Source organism: Solanum lycopersicum, chromosome 2 (assembly GCF_036512215.1).
Source record: "Solanum lycopersicum chromosome 2, SLM_r2.1".
NCBI classification, from domain to species: domain Eukaryota; kingdom Viridiplantae; phylum Streptophyta; class Magnoliopsida; order Solanales; family Solanaceae; genus Solanum; species Solanum lycopersicum.
The window spans coordinates 46782914-46807400 of NC_090801.1; the positions used below are offsets into that span (position 1 = coordinate 46782914).

The 24487-nt window shown below is 30.5% G+C and overlaps 1 pseudogene; it reads right to left on the minus strand.

The window, feature by feature from the left end:
- The window catches only part of LOC101253737 (glycosyltransferase BC10-like), a 34400-nt pseudogene extending 10506 nt beyond the window's left edge, over nucleotides 1-23894 (minus strand).
- Nucleotides 23895-24487: the final 593 nt, after the last annotated feature.

Below are 24487 nucleotides of genomic sequence, written 5' to 3' on the forward strand. Positions count from 1 at the left end.
TTTCAAGGTTACACTATTCATTATATATTCATCCTTTTAATCATTCCACTCTCAATTGTCAAACTACTCCACATATTATCTATACCACACAAGTATTAATCCCACTACTAAATGACTAGCCAAAAAAATAAGAATAACATAAGACGCTCATGAAGTCCCTTAAACCATTGCTCAAACCAATCATTTATTTATCCTCAAAGGGAATTATCAAACCATAACCTCACACAATTCCTTCGAATCACTGAACATTCTAAACGTGACCACACATCTTCTTGCAAGTATATCACTTCAACATTAGTACCATATTAAACATCCAAGGCATGCATGACACCAACTACTCACATTAGGAACTACGCACGAGTCATCACATAAGTGAGAGAGAACGGAATGAAGTGATACCAATCTGAACAGACAAAGGATGCACGATAGAGATTCAAGAAGTGTAGTTTTTTCTTAAAAGTCACTATATACTCTCGAAGATAAGTACATGCGTTTCCATACCAATCCTTGAGACTTTACTTAGACTCGACTTATACACACGTGAGACCTATGAACCTAGGATCTGATACCATTTTGTCACGATCCAAAAATGGACGTGATGACACTCGTCTTATCCCACCAAGACAAGTCAGCTTCAAACTCAGTCATTACAATAAAATGACTCGAAGAATGATGATAAACTAAATGCACTTAACATTATTTATATTCTTGAGAATTGAGAAGTGTTTCAAGGAGGGGAAAAGAAGGAACCACAACTATTATGGAACAATGGTTAAGGTCTAAGATAGTATCTATAATTTTGGTTCCTTGTTGCTAATAGATAATTTCTTATTTTTCTTTGACAAAATTTAGTGGTTTCCATGTTGGTAATATCTAATCGAATATTTTCTTTAGGATACATTCCCTTTGTTTTGCATATCTATAAAACCAAAGGCTGAATCTTCTTTCACTTTGTCAAAAATGTTGACATATCTAGACAACCAAAGGCTGAATTTTCTTTCACTTTATCAATAATGTTGACATAACCAAAGGTTCCTTGCAAGCATAGAACATTTCTAGAAGAAAATTACGCTACTTTGAGTAAAGTTCTTAAGAGTATCTATGTCGCAAATTTCGCTAGGAGGGAAATAGATCTCATCTTTTTCCTTAAATCAGGCTTGTGATTTCTAACCAAAGTGATTTTTTCTACATATTAAACATAGATCATGTATGGGGATAGCTTGCATGTGGAACATTAGAGATTTTTGTTCTTGATAAAGTAAAAAGTGTTTTATTAACAGTTATATGTTTGGACAACGTATCAATTCCTTGCTGATTGCATGGGCTGCAATGAAGAATGATGGGATTTCTCTGGTTTCACTATGTGTTGTAATGCACTAATGTTATTTCCTTGTGTGTAGAACAAGATTTACATATGCTCCCTGATTGCATTTCACATTTTGTTAGTACCTTTTGAAGTTGGTTGATATAAAATTAATGTCTATGGAAAATTTCTATTACAAGGATTGGAATAGATATTTAAGTGCTATTCAATGTTCATAATCTTAGAGCAACTAAATATCTAGAAAATAATAATTGTTATCTGATTCTTGAAATGAAAAACTTTTACTCTTGATGGATTTCATTAAATAAAACATAATGTATAAATATAACCCTTAACATGGCTTTAGTGGAGAGCTATGTCCTCCAACTTTGATTGTGCACAAGTTAACACTTAAACAAGTATAAAATTGAACAAGTAGATAGACTCATGTGTCCTACATGACATAATACACATAGTACGCCACATAGGACACAATTTCCATGTAGGGTTCTATGTAGGATGAATGTATCTTTTGTTCAAATTCATACAAGTTCAAGTGTCTACTTGTGCAAACCAAATAGTCGATAAAATGTACTCGTATTTACCGTATTTGAGTTTTATTTTTATTTTGAAGGAAAGCCTACCATAGTTGCTTTTACTTTTTTAAAAAGAAAAATATAATTTTCTTACATATTTAGTTTATTCTTTCCTTAGAAAAAAAGTTTGGAACTCTATAAATTAAAGACCCCTCTTCTCGTACCAGACCAAAATAATAGAATCTACTATGTAGTCATTAAAAATTTTTGTTTATGAGGAGATTATTCTCCGAATAGAGTTTATCTTAGTTTTCATGTGTAGGTCGATTGATCAAACCATATAATAATATTATGTTTTTAGTATAAATTTTTGTCATCTAATTTATCACAAACACGATTTGCAATTGTAAGCTTCCATATGACACCTTTATTTCTTTAGAACTGAATAGTTTGGGGTACTTTTGAGGTTAAAAAATAGTTCTGCAAGAATTAGAGTTAAAAAATAATGGAATCGATGGGTCTTTTCTCAAATGACGTTGACATAGTTGAGTCAAAATTTTAATGGATAATATAAATAAGTTTTTTCTAAAAGTTAGATATCATATTTGAGCACAAGATTAGATTCAACTTGCTACTGACTAAATTGAGATGTAGAGCGTGAAGATGAACTAGTCTAACACTATGAAGATATTAGACTGAAAACTTCGATGGAGACTTAATTTTTTTTTTTGAGCTCGAGTAAGAAAACTACCTTATAATTAAAAATAAGAGGCTCTTTAAAAGAGACATCATGCGTCCACACATACTTTTAACCACAATGACAATACATGCAAGAACTAGGTTTAACAGTCTAAATTAAAACAAAAATAGTTGAAACTACATACATTTTTTTAGTTGCAACATAAAATCACACAGTTTAAAATTATCCAAGCAAAGTATTTTAAAATGATCAAATTAAAGCAAAGCATGTTTATTTTAAAGGAGCTCTGCAAGGAATTCCCTTCCTCTTGCGCTTCCGCTTCGTCTCAGCAATCTTTCCCCATTTTTCTTCCACCAACAAATTCCATCATAATATATATTATTCACAAAAATATTTGTGGATTGGCAGTGTAAATGTATAATAATATTTTATCTACCTCAATTTAAGTGTCTCATTACTTTTTTATGTGTCTCAAAAACAGGGGGTTTCCCCTATATTTTGTATAAAGAACTCAAATAAAATATAACAATAACCACTTCTCAACTATATTAATAAAACTAAAGTTCAATTACAATTTCAAAAGTTGATGTTACAACTAAAACAGTAATAAAAGAACCCAAACAAACATATAGAAATATCAAAAGTAAGACTAGGGGTGTGTTTGGTATGAGGAAAATGTTTTCCATGGAAAATGTTTTCCTCGAAAATGTTTTTCTAGAAAACAAGTAGATTTTGGATTCATTTTCTCATGTTTGGTGGTGAGTAGAAAATATTTTCTAGAAATAATTTTTAGTGTTTGATTTATGAATGAAAATATTTTTTGAGAAAAATATTTTATTTTTACTAGAGTAGAAAATAATTTATGAAATTGAAAATATTTTTTAGAAATAATTTTTTTTGGGGGGGGGTGTGGTGGGTGGGTGGGGTGGTGCGCTGCCGGGGGTGGCAGAGTTAGGTGAAAAAATAAAATTTTGAAGTTGAAAATATTTTTTAAAAATAATTTTTTTTTGGAGGGGGGTGCTGGTAGGGGGCTGGCGGGGGGAGGGAGGGAGGGAGGAGTTTTAAAATAAAAATATTTTAAAAAACGACCTCAAATTTTTTTGGGAGGGGTGGGGGGCTGGTCAGTGGTGGGTGAGTGGAATGGGGGGTCAGGGATTGGGTGAAAAATATTTATTTTGAAATTGAAAATATTTTTAAAATTGATTTTTTTGCCAAAAAATATGTAATTTGAAGTTGGAGAAGAGTTTTGGAAAATGTTTTCCTTAATTTTTAAAGGGAAGTCATTTTCCTTAATTTTGAGGAAAATGAGTTGATTTGGAAAACATTTTCCAATACTTTTGACTCAACCAAAAATGAGAAAATTGGAAAATATTTTCCAAAAAATATTTTCATTCATACCAAACACACTCTAGAGATTTGGGTAGAACTAGACTTTCATACAACAATAAGTCTAATCTATATTTCCAACTTCTCTTCCTTTTTACTAGTTGCTATTTGGGTATGAATCTCAATTCAACCTTTGTGAAGGTCTTTTGATCTTATTACTTCTTGTTTACCTAATACCTGATTCTGTGATGTCACGTTCCATGTTGGACTGAGATTGATTCATCACATTTAGTACAGTTATATCTTTACTTATAATTTGGCTTTAAAATACTCACTTTAGCTTTAATGAGAGATTTTGGACCAAACACTTTAAGTCTTTCTTTCTTTCTTAAAATTCATGTCAATTCAAACAATATCACATAAATTATGAGAGTGGGAGTACGTTTTTTCAATTTCCACATTCTATTTAGGATTATACAACAACAACAATAACATATCTAGTGAAATTTAACAACTAAGGCCTAGAGAGAGTAGAAAGTACTCAACCTTACACACTACCTCGTAAAAGTAAAGAGACTGTTTTTAATCAAGCATAGTATCCAGAATTCAATTTCAAAAAAATGTAAAATAATAAAATAAAAATCATCGTCAAACAACCACTAAATTTGAAACGGAGGGAGAGAAAAGTACCGGGCAAGCAATGCTACAGAATTGAAACCGTTCAGGGTCATGCAATCTCCTTTTGCAAGTGAGACAAGTAGGATCTCCAGCAATTAAAGAGCCAGACCGAGAATGTGGCAGAGGATTCAAAGCAATTATACATTTCTTGTTGCATTTGTATGTCTGCACATAGAAAATTATATATATCTCATCACTAACATATAGATGTTAATTATGTAAAAAAGAAAACAATAAATCTTTGTTGTAAGACTATATATACATGTGTGAAATAAAAATGTCTGAATTTATATATGACTTAAGTTCAACAAAAAATAGTTGAACCTCATCTATAAGTACATGAACTTCAGGCAAACTCAAGAAAATCAACCTTATGGATCTTAAGTTCTAAGAGAAAAAGAATAAACTTTAGTCATTTTGTTCAAGCTCAATTCTAAATACAATATGACTTAATTAGTGGATCCAAATAGAGATGGATCAAGAAAAGAGCTAGTAAAACACTTGCTTTTAGACAAAAGGCTCCCAAAAAATTAGTAATCATTTTACGTATTTATTATCACTTAAAATAAATGATTATAATAAAAAGTACAAATTTTATGCATGTATGTATGTATAAAAAACTATTCGCTTTTATCATAAATATTTTACAACTTTGAATTAAAAATCTTAACTTTTATATTAATAAACAAAACTTTTACAACAACATCCAAAATAATAACAACTGATTAACATCTCATTAACTTATATTTACTTATCATTCAAATGTTTAAATAAATTAATATCCGGAGCATCAATTCATAACCAATATATGTAATCTTCTTTCATTTCTAATTGTAACTGTCTATATCAATTTAAATTTACCTGAATTAGTTTGGAGTCAATATACTTCTTCATCTGCTCGAGAGAAACGACGTCTTTGTAAACATGTCGATAAATCTTTAGCTGGTCATGATCATTGTGTTTGTTTGTAGAGATGCAATACTTGCATAAATCGGAATCACATGTGATACAGTACTTGCTCCTTTCATTCTTTTGAAGTCCATCATGCACCAAACATTCCCCAAAGAAAGTCTTCTTCAAAAGTGGTCCTAGCCATGTTGGCATACTCCTTCCAGGTTTCAATTCTCGCTGCAAAAATCATTACAATAACAGATTATGATATTTTCAAGTGATCTGCTTGGATTGCAAAAGGTTTTACTCACTTTTTAAAATATAGTAAAGTAATATTATCATCAAAAATACATAGTACAAGAAAATAAAAAATACCTATCAAGCTAATTATCTTTTGAAATAGTCTTTCTCATTATTTGAACAGTAATTTACTTGAACGATATCATCATCAAATATACATATATCAAAAAGAATTATGAAGAACATTAAAAATATTTATTAAGCGAATTATCTCTTGAACAGTCTTTCTCATTATTTTGAACAGTAAATTTTACTTGAAACGATATTATCATCAAACATACACATATCAAAGAACTATGAATAAAATAACATATTTATCAAGCTAAGTATCTATCAAGCGTCTCATCCAACAATTGTTTAATTGTTTAATGAAGATTAATGAACTTTAAAGACTTAAAAATCTACTAAGGTTTGTTTAGGAATGAACCAAATCCAATCAATTGATGGGACTTAGCTAGTTTAGAGTTTAAGTTTTAGGAGAAACAAAGACTTCACTTCTTTCTAGTTGAAGTTCTAAGAACATCTACCTACATTTTATCTATAATAAAAAAAATGTATATTAAGATTTTCGTAGGATACTATTGATTGATGATAAACTTGTAGTGTAACAGAAAAGAGAAACACTTTCATAAAATTCTGAGTTGATGACATTATCCATGTCAATGATCTTTAAAGAACAAAAAACATGAACCAAATCATATATATATTTTTGGTCCACTTTCTCCTTAATATGTTGTCTGTGCGACTTAAAAAGATCTTTTGATATGCAGACTAAATTATCTCGAGAATATAATTTTGATTATAATTCTTAAACTAATTTATCCAATATGGAATTTGGAATAAACTACTTTCAAAATAATCTCAAACTTAAGCATGAGATATTTCATCTTATCTTGCACATCGAGTGATCCTATTACTCGTGGAATTTGTTTAAACCCAATCTATTATCTTTCCATCACAGAGAGAAACCACATCACCTATAGCTTTTGTGACAGACCGTTTTTTAGAGAGACATTAGGTACATTCAAAACAAACTAATTTAGATTTGGGACACATAGATTCCATAGAGGGGAAAATTTCCTTAACAATCTTTCTCCATTTACAAGGTTCATATGAGATATTGGTTAAGAATTATGAAAAAAAAATCTGTATGATCACACCCTTAATGATGCACACCAATTATACAAGGAAGGAAAGTTGTATAGAGCTAGGGTCACTCACCTCACAAAACTTGAAAGAGGTGACATTGGCTGAACAAATTAATGATTATAAGACTCAAACAAAATTTTTACGACGTGTGAGCTTAATTCTTTTTATTTAGTCATTCATATGGAAGTACTAAATAAATGAATGACTATAAGACTTGAGTAAGCTTTTATTTGATATCAGAAATTTGGACGGTTCATCAAGTCTTTTATTGCCTGACCTCCCTAATAGGAATAGGGGTAATTTACAAATAGGGCTAATAAATTTGTCAATCAAAACATAAGGAACTAATAATTTAAGTTTCTTCATTCGAAGTAAGTTCTTTCATAGCACCACTTCATATAGTAGATCTAAATTCAATTTCTTGAAAATTCGCCCTCTTTTATATAAAATCAATTAAGAGGTTATCAAACATATAGTCAGCCTCATGAAATTTTATCAACAATCAAAGGAAAAAATAATTTTCTATTTCCTTTTTTAGATACAAATGCATAAACAAAATGGTAAGAATTAGATCTCAAACAAAAAACAGAGAAACAAACAATCAATTTTGAATGAATTAAACCAAAGAAATAGTAATTGAAAATTACTAATACTACACATATATATATGTATGTACCTGCTCATTTGTTTCAAAAGGTGATGAAGCAGAGCTACTCATATTTTTTTCTTCCACTTTTCTCCTCTCTAGAGTGTATCAACTTTCTGAAGAAGACATATAAAACTAGTAGTAGGATTTTATTACAAATGTATTGTTTCCTTGAAGTGTACTTAGTTGGCAAGACAACAATTGAAGTAATAAAGACAATTTTTTAGTCAAATAAAATTTAGTTTAGAAGAACATAAGGACAAATTTGGGCCTCCAATTTTCTAATTGTCCTTTATATTTCAAGAGACAATAGAGATATGTTCAATGAGGTAATGAGGAACATTTTTACCAGTTTTACCCTTAAGATGAGAGGCGATGGATCCAAGACAGATTTTCAAATTGATAAAACCTAGAGTTAATGAGGTATTGTATATATGTATGTAATGGACAATATTGTCATTTCATTTTGCTTGCCAAACAATCCCATATGTATTTTCCTCTTTATCTATTCAAGTCCTCCATTTAAAGTTTCCCCCCAAACAATCCCATATGTAAAGTCAAACTTTCTCACTTAATGTATCTCCAAGTAATGGGCTTGTACACATCTATGATTTTACCAAGTAATTGTGTGTGTTAATTTTGATTTATACTTAAAAGGAAAAGAAAAGAAAAGGAAGAGGTAATTCATTGATTCTCTCTTTACATGTCAAGTTTGTTAATGATTCAACAATATTTTCTTGAGATGCAACTCATAATATAAGTATGTGATAAATGGTCATCGAATCCATTAATAATTTTTTTAGGTGGAAACTTGTTGATTTGTCAATAAAGTTATGTAATGTAAATTAACAAGAAAATATTACATATAAAATATAGAAATATGCTTAATTAAGTAAGGCCTTCAAAAAATACTAGCTAGCACATATCTTGCCTCTTAAAGGTCAGTATTAACCGTTCCGATTCTAAGTCAGATTGGTTTACCTTTAGGTCTGATTTAGAGGTTGGGGTTTTAAGAGAAAATACTAGTTAGCCCAACCCTTGACTCTTAAGGGGTTAGTCATGTTTAATGGGTTAAACTAAATTTTTTTTTCCATACTATATTGTCACTTTGTATTAATATTTGAAATTATGAAACTTTGTACTTTGTAAGAGGACATAAGTTATGAATAAAACCTCAACGGGTTAATAGCTTTCAATTTTTTATTGATAACAAAAATTTTATACAAAACTTAGAACAGGATTTACTACTTGAATGAAAAAAATTGAAAAATCAAAAGAAGAAGAGAAATTAAATCCAAACTCTAGATATATGTATGACCAAAACTACCTTCTTGTCAACCTCTTTTAATATGGGGTCATTATTAACTATCAATCTCATATTTAACAAAATTTTCGTTGAACTCTGTATGTACCCTTTATTCAATCATATAATAACCTCACACCATTTTCTTTATTTCCAGGGGCTAAGCACATGAGAAGGTTGGACACAATCTCTTATCAAAGTGCTTAAAAATACTTTTCAAATAATTAGCTAAACATAAATTATTATTTTTTTAAAAACTGATTTTAATATAAGTGTTTCTCAAAATAAGAATATTTTGGCCATTTGAGCTAGAAATGAAGAATTACTTGTATAGCTATATCCATGTGTTCTTAATGCTTTTAATTGAATTAGAGATAGTCAATTAATTAAAGCCGTCAATATGGGCTAGGTCCATTGGGTCGGTCTGACCTAACTCGTTATTTATTAAGGGTGAACTGCGATTTTCGAAGTTCATTTAAGATAAAGAGTTTTTTAGCCCAGCCTGAATAAGTTTGTGAATTTGTGGGGCTTGAAAAATATAGATAGGGTCAGCTCATGAACCAAATAAATACTAATTAAAATTAAAAATCAAATAGAGTATAAAAAAATAACAAGAGTTTTAACTCAAAATCTGTTTAAAGTTCGGAGTATTACAATTTAAATGGAAATTATGTTTATAATAACATATGTACTACATAAAACAAAAACTACCTAAAATTTCTAGGGAATCAATAAATAGGTCGTAACCTATGGAATATTGTCATAATTTTTGTATTTTATTATGATCATTGAAAAACAATTAGGTTAATATTTCAAAGAAAAGAGGGTCGATCCGGACATCCCACGTACTTGTGGTTTGAGCCAATTATTCTCTCACCCACACCAAATATGGGCTAACCCAACTTGACCCGTAAATTTTCAAAGTCTATATGGATTAGCCCAGATGGGTGGGTCAACCCATATGGACAGCTCTACAATTAAGTAGTCTTGTTAGTGTCCGAGGAGCTAATATTGACTCCTTATTCAAGGTTAAGTATTTGACACATGATTAATCAGTGTGGCAGATAAGTATTTGCAATTGATTGTTTCTTGAAATAATTTGTTTTTTCTATTTTTTGTATCTCGTGTTTTCTTTGCTTGTAAGACCATCGAACATTTTACTTATTTTCTAATCAGATAGATCTTTGGTAGATTTTAAATCAAGAAACAAATATTAAAAAAAAATGGTTCGAATTTGCTTATTAACGTTAAAAACTTTAATTTCTATCACTTTTAGTCATCTATCCGAAAGGATGTGAAAATCAATCACAGTGATAAGTCTTTTCTCTAAAGATTTGTTTCTGGCAAGTTGTTGGAGAATAGTTAAGACAAGATGAAAGAAAATATTCATGTTATTACTACTAAGTTAGAGAAGATCTTTTCATGTGGTTTCTTTGATGTGATAGAGCATTTTCCAATTCACCTTGTACAAGAGCCCCTCTTCGGAGGTCTAGTTCAAACAATATGGATATATCCATTTGAGAGGTAATATTAGAATATTCACTAAGTTATATTCACTAAGTTTATTTTTTCTTTATTAACATCTATCATATATTACTAAAAGCGGAAACAAAAAAGTTAAAATTGAAATATACTTAGTAAAAATATATAAAATAGTTAATCAATTAAATAATAGTTGTTTTTATTATTATTATTATTATTATTATTATTATTATTATTATTATTATTGAAGTGAAAAGGTGTTAAGTCGAAAATTAAAAGATGAAAATATGCATAAGAAATTGTTGACATTCTTATTCTTTTACAAAAATTTATTATTTACATTTTTTTAATTCAAAAGTGTATTTATTTTTATTTTTCTCCTTCAATTTTACTTAATATATATATATATATATATATATATATATATATATATATATATAGAGAGAGAGAGAGAGAGAGAGAGAGAGAGATAGATAGATAGATAAATAGATAGATTGATAGATAGATAGATAGTGAGAGAGAGAGACAGAGCATTTTAATAATCTACTTGAAAGTATTTCTTATTTCTAATTCCTTTATTCAAAAGATTAATTCCATAATTCACGTTTTTTCATTTTCATAACGTTCACATCATAGTAGAGGATGGTGAATTAGAAAGTCATCAACGTTTTCATGAAGTAACATACATTCATCTTAATGCATTAAATGAATAACAAATTTTTTAGTAACTTTACATGTTGGAATATAAACAAGCTCTAAATTTCAATAATTGAAACCCTTATTTCTTGATTGCATTAACACTTAGAAATAACTACAATCCTAAATCTTAATACCCTAAACCCCCTTATTTCTTTGCTTCATTAATATAAATTATCTTGTTTTTTTCACAGATCCTTAGGTATTATTTTCATTCTATAGTTAAAGTGGTGAAACATTTATATTTTTTTTTATTGATTCATACTTTAGTTGGACTCAACAAAGAAGGATCTTGAATTTTTATTGGTTGTGATAGAAGCAGTCAACGAGAAGTTGGAAAATTATGTACTATTTATGTATTTTTGCTTACATCTATATATATTGTATGATTAAAGTTTTAAGAAAGATGAGTACATTGTATTATTTTATTTTATTTTGTATTTTAATCTATTAAACTTTTTAAATTTAACTTTTTATAAATTTCTGATTGATTAGTTATTTGTAACTTTATTGAAAGTTTGTTAATTACTAACCAAAATTCAAAACTTACCGTTGGTTGCTTAAAAGAACTTGATTTTAAACATTAAGATATGCTCCTTAGTTGATACTATTTTCCATATTCAAAGATATGTTGGTAATTATTGCATTTTATTATTCGTTACATGTATATTTTCATAAAATTTTAATTATTCTAACAAATTTATGAAAATTCTCCTGAAACACACATGCAACACACTTATTCAAATATTAATAGAATTATCTAAAAATGACTAAAGAGAAAAAGAAAAGACATGTTGTGCATGGAGTGTGTGCATAATATCACATTAATTTATCATGTTTAAGCAATAAATTGAAGTGATAATAGATACATTCATTAATCATAATTAGTACAAAAGGTACATATATAGAATTAGACTTGATTTAAATTAATCTATAATGTTAATGGTTTTTAGGGTTGTGTATCGCCCGGTTCGATTTTAAAGTTTATCGATTTGATTTATTGCTTATCGGTTTGTAGAGATGCTAAACCGTTATAGAATCATTAAGATATTGATTTTTATGTTATTGGTTTATCGGTTCGGTTCAGTTACGTTTTAATCTTTAAGATTTGACACAAAAAAAATCATTGAAAATCACTAAGAAACAAGGTGACAAACCAAATAAACTATGCACATGAGTTCACAAGTTACATTTTGTTCAACCAAAAATAAAAGTAGGAAATCAAACTCTAAGTCAAGAACTTTATATACAAAATGGTATAAACATAATAAAAAAGCAAAAGACACAAATCACATACTTTTAAGGCAAAATTACTATTTGTCGCTTATAAGTTTATAATTACATAAATCTCTCAAACTGATACAAAAATATAAGTGCTGATACATTACTCTGATGCACGACATACATTAATCGTTAAATAAGATACATTACATTTTATACATGATACACTTATCTGATACATTAATCGTTAAGTAAGATACATTACATTTTATACATGATACATTAATCTGATATTCGATTTTGAACCTTCCTAGCTTGCTTACTCAAAGAGATGTTAGTGCCTTTGAAAATTCTTAAGCAGTTGTTTGGTATTCTTAATCTATCTTCTTCTTCTTCTTTCTTTTCTACTCCTCTTTTAGTTTAGTCCAGAAACAGAGCATTCTTCTTCTTTTGCAGCACTCACATTTGACGAAGATTTTTATATTTGTTTTATAGATCTATGGAGTTAAGAGTTGTCGATTGTTGATACTAACTCTAATCTTACAATTTTATTTTTATCTGTCAAAGCACTTTCACTTTCTTTTTTTACACTAGTCCTTTACTTTGTGGTTTAGAATTATTACTTTATTATAAAAAAATATTTTCTTATACATTATTTGGAAAAAACATCCGATTAATGGTGGGAGAATTTTCGCATATGTTCACTCAAAAATAAGTTAATTATATTTTATAGCTATAGTTTGCTAATCACGATTTGTAGTTACACATTAGAGGGAGAAGAGAGGCTAGTGGGAGAGGATGGAGAGTGGCGAGCGAGATTGGGAGAGGGAGGAGAGAGATGAGTGAGAATACATATGCATTTGTATATGTATGTATGTATGTATGTATGTATAATTTGCATTTGTATATGTATAAGCGACGTAATTACAGGTTAATTAAGTTGTGAGTTGTAATTGATTCAAGCTATAGCTATGTTAACTAATTAACTAGTATATGTTTATTTATCCGCATAATTTTGCCTTAATATTAGCTAAAAATCAATATTGATGCCCATAACCTCACTTGGTTAGTGTGTCGTGCTAATAACATGAAGGTTGCATGTTAACTACATTGCTTTTTGGTGGGAAAACTATAAAAAAATCGAGAGACAGCGTCACATTATTCAAGAAAATATTTTTTATTAAAAAAACAGAAAGCGAAGCAGTCTTCTGATGTTGCCCGGTGCTCTTTAAAAAGCATCAAGCCAATAAACAACAAACTTGACTGCATCATTTTTCCGTGGATTTTGACCAAACAGGCGACACAATCCGTCTCTTTTGGTCATCATTTTTCTCTAATTTTTTAGTAATAATGTTCTTATCGAGAAAATATTATGTAAGGCTTGCTCCATAAACCAATCTATAGCCAATCATGCGATTGTAAGGGTTGTTTCATGTAGAAGTAGTATAAATATGCAAGATCATGGACAAGGACCCATTTGTCACATTAACAAAGTAATTGAATCCACGTCATAAAATGATTCAACATCGAATAACATCTGTACATAAAATGTATGTCATGTAAAATAATCGAATAAAACAATTGGTTGAAACTGAACATACTTAGCTAAATAAAGAACTGTAAAGATAGATTACAATAAGGTCAACCGAATAGTAAAACATGCATGTGTACATTAACAACAAAACTTTAAAACTGAATGTATGCAATAACATGGAATACTTAATATAATATTGACTTTACTTTCCTTGGAAAATCTCTCTAATCGACAGCCATCACTTTGAGCATCATGATGGTACAACGTCTTTTTCCTGTAGACAGAGTCATCCTATACCTTGTCAAGTTAAAGAACGAACTAAACTAATAGATCTAATCTCTAAGCCCTGACTATGAACTCTCTGAGGAATTACCTGAATCAAAGACATGACGTTATTCTATATTGGTGGCGCAATTGTGGGGTTTGAATTATATGAACTCTTACCCAACTCGGTGTTAAATACTACTATCAAAATAACGTAATATTATTCAATAATTGTATGATATCCCATTTAAGAAAGAGATTTCATTTTAAGAGAGAAAAAAACTGAAAAATTGATACTTTAAGTTTATGCTTATTAATACTTTTTTAGAACTAAACTTTAATAAAACTTGACTATGCTTTTTTATAAAGTTGATCATTATTTAAGAATATGTCTATTCTTTCTTTCGGAAAATATGCATCATGATGTTAAAATATATTGAATTTTTCTAAAACAATCAGTTGAAGAAAAATATGTTCTTGAAACTTTCTAAAATAATGCACTTCAATCAAAATATACTTTCTTGAACTTTTTCTTGAAAGACTTCTTTAAAATTTTGAAACTTACTTTACTCATGAAAACAATACATACAAATTACCATGACAAGGTTTTCAAATAACTTTTAGCTAGAAAGGGTTCATGTGGTAAAATCAGCATGAACCATAAATCGAAGATCATAAACTATATGAAGTAACTATAATTTCAATAATAAAATCAAGAATCAATTCAATAGGAAAATAGAGCAATTTGAAAATCACAAACTTTGGGTAAAAAAGTTAGCTTTGATCTTACTAACTGAAATTGTAGATACAGGGCGTGGAGAAGAATTTAGTTCCTCACTATGATAGTCAAACTTAACTTAAATTCTCCACATAAATCTGGAAGAAGAACCTTAACCAGATGACGAATTTTTTCTTGAAATTCTTGGGTTCATTTCTTGAAAATCCCATGTTTTTTTATGGTAGATTCTTGCTTAGGCTACATAATTAGAAGTCAAAATCACTAAAAATTGTGAGAGTGTGCTTATCTTGATTCTCAAGGAATAATTCGTGACGTTTTTTCAATAAAATTCAATTCTAAGAATTCTCAAATCCTAGAATTGAATTTTTTATATTCGCTAAAGATGGAAAAAGGATTTGATGTTTGAATCTTATTGAAATTTTTGGATTTATGTTTTAAGATCATGGAAAACACTTACCATGACTTAGTAGGGTTTAAGAGAGCTCTTGGGAGCTGTTGGGATAGACCAAAGAGTGAAAAGTGAGGAAAAAAACTCAAAATATTGTTCTTGTGAAATCTTAAAACATTGATATACAACTAATATATATGATATACATGGGTCTGTAGAATGATACACAACTCATGGATTGGTTGTTTCTTGGAATTCATGCGAGAACTTTAAGTTCAATTGCATGAGCTAGAACCACTGCTCGTAAATGGCTTCACGGAAGGTAGTTTTCAATTCGTGGAAATCGGGAACAAAATTCTCAGATTGGAATATTTGTAGTTATAAAACGATTGTAACTCTTTACTCTTGGACTCAAATTGATGCAAATTTGGTGTTGTTGGAAAGAAAACTCGTAACCCTTTAACTTGATAGCTAATGAGACACATAACTCTGCATATTCTAAGAGATATATGATTGTTTGAAGTTGACTCAAGTAAAATCTTGTAGTGAAACTCAATCGGTAAGGAAGCTTCCTACTCAACTTTGTGCTAGAGAATTTTTAGATCTTAATTCACATCTAATACACTCACCACGCTTAAAAATTGGATCTTAGCACCAATGCATCATTAGGAAAGTATCCGGTCTATATGCATATGAAAAATTATTTAGATCTTAGTTTAGAAATTTTTGGGTATTACAATTTGGAACCATCTAAAAAGAAAGTTTTTTAGTCTGCTTAATTATATACTTGGACACAAAAACAAATAGCTATACATATACTTCTAAATAGAAGATCTAAACATGAAATTATTATTCTTAACATAAATTAATTCCCATACGACAAATAATGAAATACCTTACATGAAACCAACACATTTTACTTAAATGTATATAATTGATTGGAATTTAACTTCTATACACCTAAAGTGTAATCACATAATTAATTAAGCATAGTTGCACATTCCATAAGAGCATGAACTACCTCTTTTGCATTCATTGTTGCACTTGCCACAATGCTTCTTGTTAACATATATGTTCACACACCACCCTTGGCAGCATCTCTCAGAGTACTTGCACTTGTTACCACATTTCCCACAATTGGATCTATCATTGAGGACGTTCACACATTGTTTTTTGCAACAATCTGGCCCTCGACTGCCCTTTGCAGCACAAACCCTAGGGTATTTATCACAGGTTGCAACATATCGTTGTTTTGGGGAAAGAAAAGAGGTCTTTCCTCGCGAATAAGATGCATCTAGGGCTTCAAGGTGTAATTCTTGACTAGATAATGAAGGAAAGAGAGCAATGGTTATGGAAATTGATAGTAACATAACAAATAAGAACTTGAATGAATTCATTTTATTAGTAATTAAGGAGTTTTGTAATACTTAAAGTTTGATCTCTAGCTTGATTTGAAAATAAAAGGAGAATATACCAAATGGTATTTATAGGGAATTTTTTTTGTCAAGAATGAAATTTTGCTTAATAGTAGTCTCTATCAATGTGAATATTGTGGCATCAAAATTCAAGTCATGAAAGTTTGGCCTAAGAAGGAATGGAATTTCTGGAAAACTTCAATTATGTTTGTGTAAACAAGGAAAAAGGAGATGAACCTTGAAAGTGTTGTAGAGCAAGTGCCTATAGTGACAACTAACCAAGGATGTTAAGAGGAAATTTCTTATGTTGATTTCTAAATCTCCAGATATTGTTTGAGCTCATGAGGTAGTAAAGGTGATTTAATCCCAAGTCAAATCTCATTAGTTAAACTGAAAAATCACCTTTAGATATATGGCTTGAAGAAAGTATAATTAATAAAATGTCTTCTCTTTTTACTTTTTGTTTTAGAAATCATAGTAACTCAGTAGATTTGATATATCTGAACTTTCACCTTATTGATGAAGGTTTAATTCGTTTGTAATACCTCTTCAATTTCTCTTTTCCTTACCTCCATTTTTTAAAAAAGATAAAAAAAATAATCATTTTTTATTTGTTTGACACATTTTATTTATCGAGGATCAACTTTTGTAGCTAAACATCGGGCACTAGACGTAAATTTATTTTTCTAATTAAAAATTCTGGTTTCGGAAATTATGCAGAGAGGAATATAATCAAAAGTTAACTTAATTAGTGAATTCCATAATTTTACTCAAGAAAAAGAAGATCAAGATTAATAGATCATGATCCACCTTAGGTCTATTTTCACCTTTATTGCCACCATGTTTTGTTATTTTTTTAATTTTTTTTTTGCAAATAGTAACTAGTTTTCTAGTTACTTCTTATTTAATTCTCAATTGTAATAGAGAGTAAGATCTAGTCCTTCCTGTTTAGATGTATCTTCTTTTAGGGTTACAATTCTATGCCCTAAATATAAAGACATGTCACTTAAATTTCAACAAGATGGTTCCTCTCTCTTTTCTCTCTCTGTGTTTTCCTTTTTCCTTGTGATCTCTTATCAACGGAAAATGCTTAAATATATTATCGGGTTTTGTAAAAAAGCTTATTTATGTTATTCGGTAAAAGTTTGGCTCATTTATATCATTGTCGTTTAAGAAAAGACTCATTAATGTCATTACTTGTTAATCATAATGACATATTTGAGCTAAATTTTCAACTTATGACATAGATGAGACTTTTTTCAAAGTTTGGTGACATTTTGAATCTTTTTTCATTTTAAAAAAAATGATTTAATTAACACAATCATATTTGACCGCGTGTAAAAAATAATTTTGCAAAATTGAAACTATTTTCATTTTACAAATAATGACATAGATGACCTTTTCTCAAATGAAAAAATGACATAGATGAGTCAATTTTTTTAATGAATAACATGCACAAGTCTTTTCTCAAAGTTTAATGGCATATTTGAATTTTTTCTCTATTATCAATAGGTCTCCAAGTAGCCAACCATGTTTTCTCATTAATATTCCCCCATTTCAAAATAAGTTACTTGTTGAGTCTTCTCTTTATAATTTAAAATAAGTAAATTGTTCAAAGTTTGAGTTTTTGAATTTCTTTTTTATTTTTGTCTCTCATTTACATTTTCTAGGTAATATTTCAAGAGTTAATTGCTCATATTTATAATTTTACTTTGATTTATTCATATTTTCAAGATTAATTTTAAAATAACTTTATGGAAAAAGTGATGTATAACTTATGTCCTAAACCTTTTTTTAATGGATATGTGATGCCTCAACAAAAGGAAGTAATACAAGAATTTAGTTAAGACAAGAAACATATGACTATTGACTTTAAAAAAAATAAAGTTAAACTATCAATATGAAGCACGCAATCTATCAATTCCGCCTTTTGGTCCTTTCTCTTTTTTAGTTGACTATTCAATATTCAATGGTTATATTAATAGGTGTTTGGACATGGAGTTGTGTTTTGTTAATGAGATAGAATTGGTATGTCGATATGTGAGTTCATCTGGTAATTTGAAATAATGAGATGAATTCAAAAGGTTTGATATTTGAGAATATTAATCTTGTGGTTTTAAATTAAAGTTATGTCAAATATATCAAAATGTCATTTAATATTGAGATTTTAAACATGACACGTAGAAAGTTAAAGTTAAAGTGTTGCCAAAATAGGAAAGGGGTCATTCTTCTTTAAACAAACTAAAAAGGAAATAGGGACATTCTTTTTTAAACAAACTAAAAAGAAAATAGGGACATTTTTTTTTAAACGGAGGGAGTATTATATTGTTGATACTAGTACACAGTAGAATTTTTAAGTTTATGCAAAGAGTTATGCTATCATTTGCAGGATTACAAAAATGTGAAGGAGAACCTCAAAGTGCTAAAGAACTACCTTAGGCATTCATTTCTGCGCAATGCGACTGAACAAAGCTTTTCGAGCTTGAGAAATTTTTTTAGATATTAAGTTTTTATTAACTCAGATCGGTTCAGACCAATTGAAAAAAAAAATACAGTTAATAACTAAGATACAAACTTAATAACTGAAATGTGAATGATTATGATTATGTTAGTTAACTCAAATAATTACAAATTTGTGCTTGGTAAGCCTATTATATTAAAAACGAAGCTCTTTCATGTATAGTTTCTTCGTTTTCGAGGCTCCTAACTGTCCCACCACATTCCATGCCGAAACAGTCAGATCCTATTGGTTGACCAAAATAAGAGCCGGCTTTAATTTCCACAAATTATCTGTTACATATGCACTTAAGCAGAGTAACACATATTCATTTTTGTATTTCTGGCTTTTGTAGTCAATAGGGTGGCCAAACGACCACTAAGATCTCAACGGCTGTAAGGATCGTCTGACCTACAAAGCAAAATTGGTTCATGAAAGATGTAAACATGAAGCATTAGAAACAAAATCAACGATGAAAATCATGGCGTTGGGTCCATTAGAGCAGAGGCATCAAACTGATAAATTACTCTGTAGATGCATTGCAGCTCCTTGTGAAAATTTCTTTGCAAACAGACAACATGGTACCAGTGTAGAATTATTATGGCACCACTCTGTACTCAGTCTTGTAGTAAACGTTGTCGATATCCTGTCAGTAGGTTCCAAGTTGCATAAACCAGTCAGTTGTGAAGGACAAATGGTTTGAAGCAAAACTAACCAGAGAAAACTGAACCAACTAGATAACACACAGATTTAACTTACATATGCTAACGGTATATAGAAGCTGTAATAGGCTACATTCTTTTAGATAATCTGCTAGTGTAAAAATTCTTTTACACGGTCAGCGTACATGATAAAACTCAAATCATGAAAGAGATGAATGTAGCCAAATGTTTAAGTGGAAGACGATCGAATATTATATATCTGCCTGATAAGTATACCTTTGTTCTCTTGATCTTTTCGGGCCCTGCATCTGCATAGCTAAATGTCATAGGATGCCAACCATTTTTTTCCTATTCCACTCTGTATAGGTTATTTTTCTACGTTCCAGTTCTCCGTCACTATCATGCATCTATTCACAAAAAAAAGAAGCAAAAAAGCAAGTACACGTAGTGTTCATCTGGAATACATGATGATTCTCTCAAACAATAAAGAAGGAATTTTGCCAATTACGAGCAAGAACAAACATACAAGAAGTCTGAAATAGAAAAGCACCTTAGGTAAATAATTGATTACTTACTGCCAATAATGTCTGCACGTAGTGTTCATCTGGAATGCAGTTGTATCTTTTATGCATGATATATTACAAGGTCTGAAAACAGAGATGTTAAAGTCGATGAATTCTAGCATTGAAATTTTATTTAGAAATTAAGGGAAAGAACATTATGATGCACACCTTGCAGAACATCTTGAAAACAGGAAAGACAACATCGTCATCAGCAACAACTTCTGCGTGCTTCCCGATTAACGTGATCCACTGGACTAAAATGTCAAATTAAAACTGATAGAAGTAGGAAGCCTATTATATCGATTAATAAGCAAAAGAAGAAGAAAGAACAAGAGTATCATTTAGCTGAGCAGTAACAAAAGTGGTACATATATCACAGTTCTCATGCAATAGAATTGAGCAGTAAAACAAATGCAATACATTTGTGCGTTAACTTTAGTTCTCTTTAGTTTATAAGTTGCTATTAACTTCTTCAGATGTTTACAATGTCAAAGCTGATTATTGTTTAATTCTCTTTGATGATCGAATTTCAAGATTCTGATGTATGCATAATCTTGTGCCTTTAGCTACCTGAGAATTAGGTGTATCTAAGCACATTTGGTCCTAAAATACTCCACACTCTGCCTGGATTTTTAATCCGTCATGCTTAGCTAGAAAGACAAGGAGAAGAACTACTCTATTATGGCAGTGAAGTAGACATGTCGCAGAACTTCTATGTCACGGAGAATATAGAAGAAATTTTATACTATCAGATAATTACAAGAAGTTGCCTAAAATAAGAGGAAACAACATGCTTTACATGTTATTTTTACACAAATAGTGCAATTTGTATTGTAAGTGTATATAACTCAAATCCTACCTGTGATCCCTTCCGCCATTTGCTCATTGGTACATATGGTGTCATGTTTGGGCTGTACCGCTCTTCTTTTTTATCAAGAAAGCTGGAAGACAAATATCAACTTATTGTTTTGCTACTAATGTAGAAACTTTGAGATCTTTTACACAATACCATAAACAGAATTTTTAATCCGTTGGTTAGAACAAAAAGGAAAAACAAGAATAGTAGATTTTTCTCGTATTTGAAAATGCAATTTATTATTATTAAAGCTACTGCCGTTCTTCCTACCAAGTCCTCTGAATCATGAATCAACTACTAAATTACACATGTTACCTGTCAACAAAACTCCTAGGGGAAGCCGTCAAATAGCTGTATAGATAGCTAAAGTTGTACAAAGGAATGCAGCTGCAAATTCAAAAATACATAATTATATAAATGTTCAACCCAAAGTTCAAACCATACAGATGAACAAAATGGAAGACGAATACATGGATAAAAGGTCACTGCATATTGAGAATTTTTGCAAGCCTTAGCAGGAACATTGTATACATACAAAAGCTCTGCAAGTTTCCATTTAAAATATTTGTCCTGTTTTACCCCAATCTAGTATTTGCTAATCTTGACTAATTCATTTGTGAACTCAATAGTTACTGGTCTCCTATACTTTTTCATCGTTATTCCCTAGTTCTCTCTCGTTCTTACTTTGTCAAGAATCATAGTCATGTCATGTCCACGTCTATTCAGCAAAATCATGATAGGGTTAACCATTTCTTACTCCAACTTTCCAGCATGTTGAAAAGCAATATATGATGTCATTCCATTGAACTGAAACCTAAGACCTTATGGTTGTTGTACCCATTCGGATTTAAATGACGCCCATTAAATCAAGGTGGAAACCAAGAAAAAGAAGTTTGAATAGGTTATTAAATAGAGATGAGCAATCAAAAGTTCAAAAATACTTATTCTTCAGATACGCCTAAAGTAATGTACAGTTGAAATGAATGAATGTTTGGTAGGTCATTTTATCAACATAATCCGAAGAGGTATTAGCTTTTTTTGTCGTGTTTATTTATATTATAATGAAGGATTGATTTCTCAAACAAACACTCAACTAAAAGTTATTATCTCAGAGAGTCATATTTCTTCTTGGATCCAATTTTGTTCAACAACAAAAAAAACTCTCTGAGATAATAGTAAGTATTAGTGGAGTGACTATCTATGGAATCAACTCGATAATGAACTATTTCTCCTGTTAACTTTGGTTAAAAAGCTATATTCCTATTTCGTAAGGCAGCTAGTAATCAACAGCTAAAATGATCATTGATCAAGCACTGATGTAAATGCATGTGAAACGAACATCTTGCCAACAAATACATATTCGTGAGATATTAATCATGCATCTTAAGTGTAAGTAAACCTTTCTGACAAGAGAACGAATCTTGTATTAGCAGAATCCTTAAGAGCTTCATTAAGTAGCAATCTCTCTGCTCCAATCATACTTGCTTCTCCCCAACCTACCTACACATTACACTTCATATCAATCTGGCTAAGACGAAAGAAATTGAAATGGAAAAGAAAGTGCATGACAAAAAGCTCAGTTATCAGCAAAATATTCGCAGAAATATTCCTCATTTTTGTAAGAATACTCGAAATAACTTACAGTTGGAGAAACTAGTCGACAAAGAAATAGACCAACTCAAGGTATATCTGGATAATGCTGCTGATAATCATCGAGAACCAAAAGTAATAGACATATCAAGAGAAAGGGAGAAAAAAACACAAATGAAGGCTCCTATAAGTTCACTTCATGACGTTTACGTTCTAACTAATATGGAACATAACAAAGGGATGAGATCTTCTTTGTTTATAAAAAAATGACAGCAAGTATCTCCTTGATGCTATTTTTCAATTGGCGATCATGAAAGAAACGCGACATCGTTGTAGACTCATTAAACACAAACCAGGCTCTGAATGTATATATATCGAATACTTAGCAGTGTCAGCATTCAGCAAACATAAAATAAAGAGTAATAGAGGACATCTAATTAGATTTACCAATGCTCCATCATATTATTTAGTCTCTGAAATATTGAATTTCATTAAATCCATATTTTCTTTACATCCCTGGTAGAGTTCTCTCATCCAGATACAAATAGGGTACAATCGTAAAAGTTGTCATGTCAGGTGGTAGGTGAAAAGTGCAGTGTCCTACACCAATAAGAAGAGCGGCAAGATTGTATGTTTCAGTATCTCACAAATGCAGGGACATGGTCCCAGGCAGAGTTCTCTCCATCTGATAGAAAATAGTGTACAACTGTAAAGTTGTCCTGTCAGTGGTAGCTGAGGTGCCAGCGTACTGAACCAATCAGAATGGAAGAGGTTGGCCTTTTCAAGAACTCACAAAGAAGTTTGTAAGGGACCTGGTCCCCGCAAAATTGCAACGTGAAAAGGATGAAAAGACAGCTGTCAAAGCTGCCAAGTCTGAGGGGTTGGTGCACAACTTTTTATGACAGCAGACTCTCAGCCAATAGCCTCGTCCCAAGGGTTTGTGTCCATTTGAATATAGTCTCTTCTCCAACAACACAAACATAAGTTTTGGCAAACAAAAGTTTTGGATTTCAAAAATCCAAAAGTTCAAAAGCAAATGTCATCTTCAAGAAGGATCATCCTAAGAGCAACAGGGACCTGATAGAGCTGCAAGCTACTTAGTTGTCTTAGGATTATTTCTTCCATGCTTACATTGTGAATCTGTTCCTGATCCATAAAGGATTCAGATTCTTTGGTTTGTTGAAAAGTCTAAGTGAGTTGAGTCAAACTAATTTAGTGGGCAACCTTTTGTGTTGCTTAGTAAAAATCCTAAGTCATCCAGAGTGTGGTGATTTAGTGGGCAACATGTTTGTTGCTTAGTTGAATCCTAAGTTGTCTAGTGGTGATAGCTTAGTGGGCAGAGTAAAATCTGCTTAGGCTCTTCAAGAAGTAGAATTATTGCTTGGTTGTGAGATTAATAGTTTTTTCTCACGTTGTTGTAATCGGGTTTCACTTTTTCTAGTGGATATTAGTAAAAACGGTTGAAAATCTTGTGTGACAGGTCGTGGTTTTACTCCCTTGAGCAAGTAGGTTTCCACGTAAACTGTCTGTGTTATGTTCTTCATATTGTTTAATCTTCTGCACTGTTTTTGCTATGTCAAGGGACCTGGTCCGTTGACTGGTAATGGACGCACATTTTCCAACAAGTGGTATCAGAGTAGGTGCTCTCTATCTGGTTAACACCAAGAGAGAAATTCCTGCGAAAAATGGCTCACTACTAAATAAGCAAAGAAATCAGTATCCCACAAGGCCTCCTCTTTTTTATGACA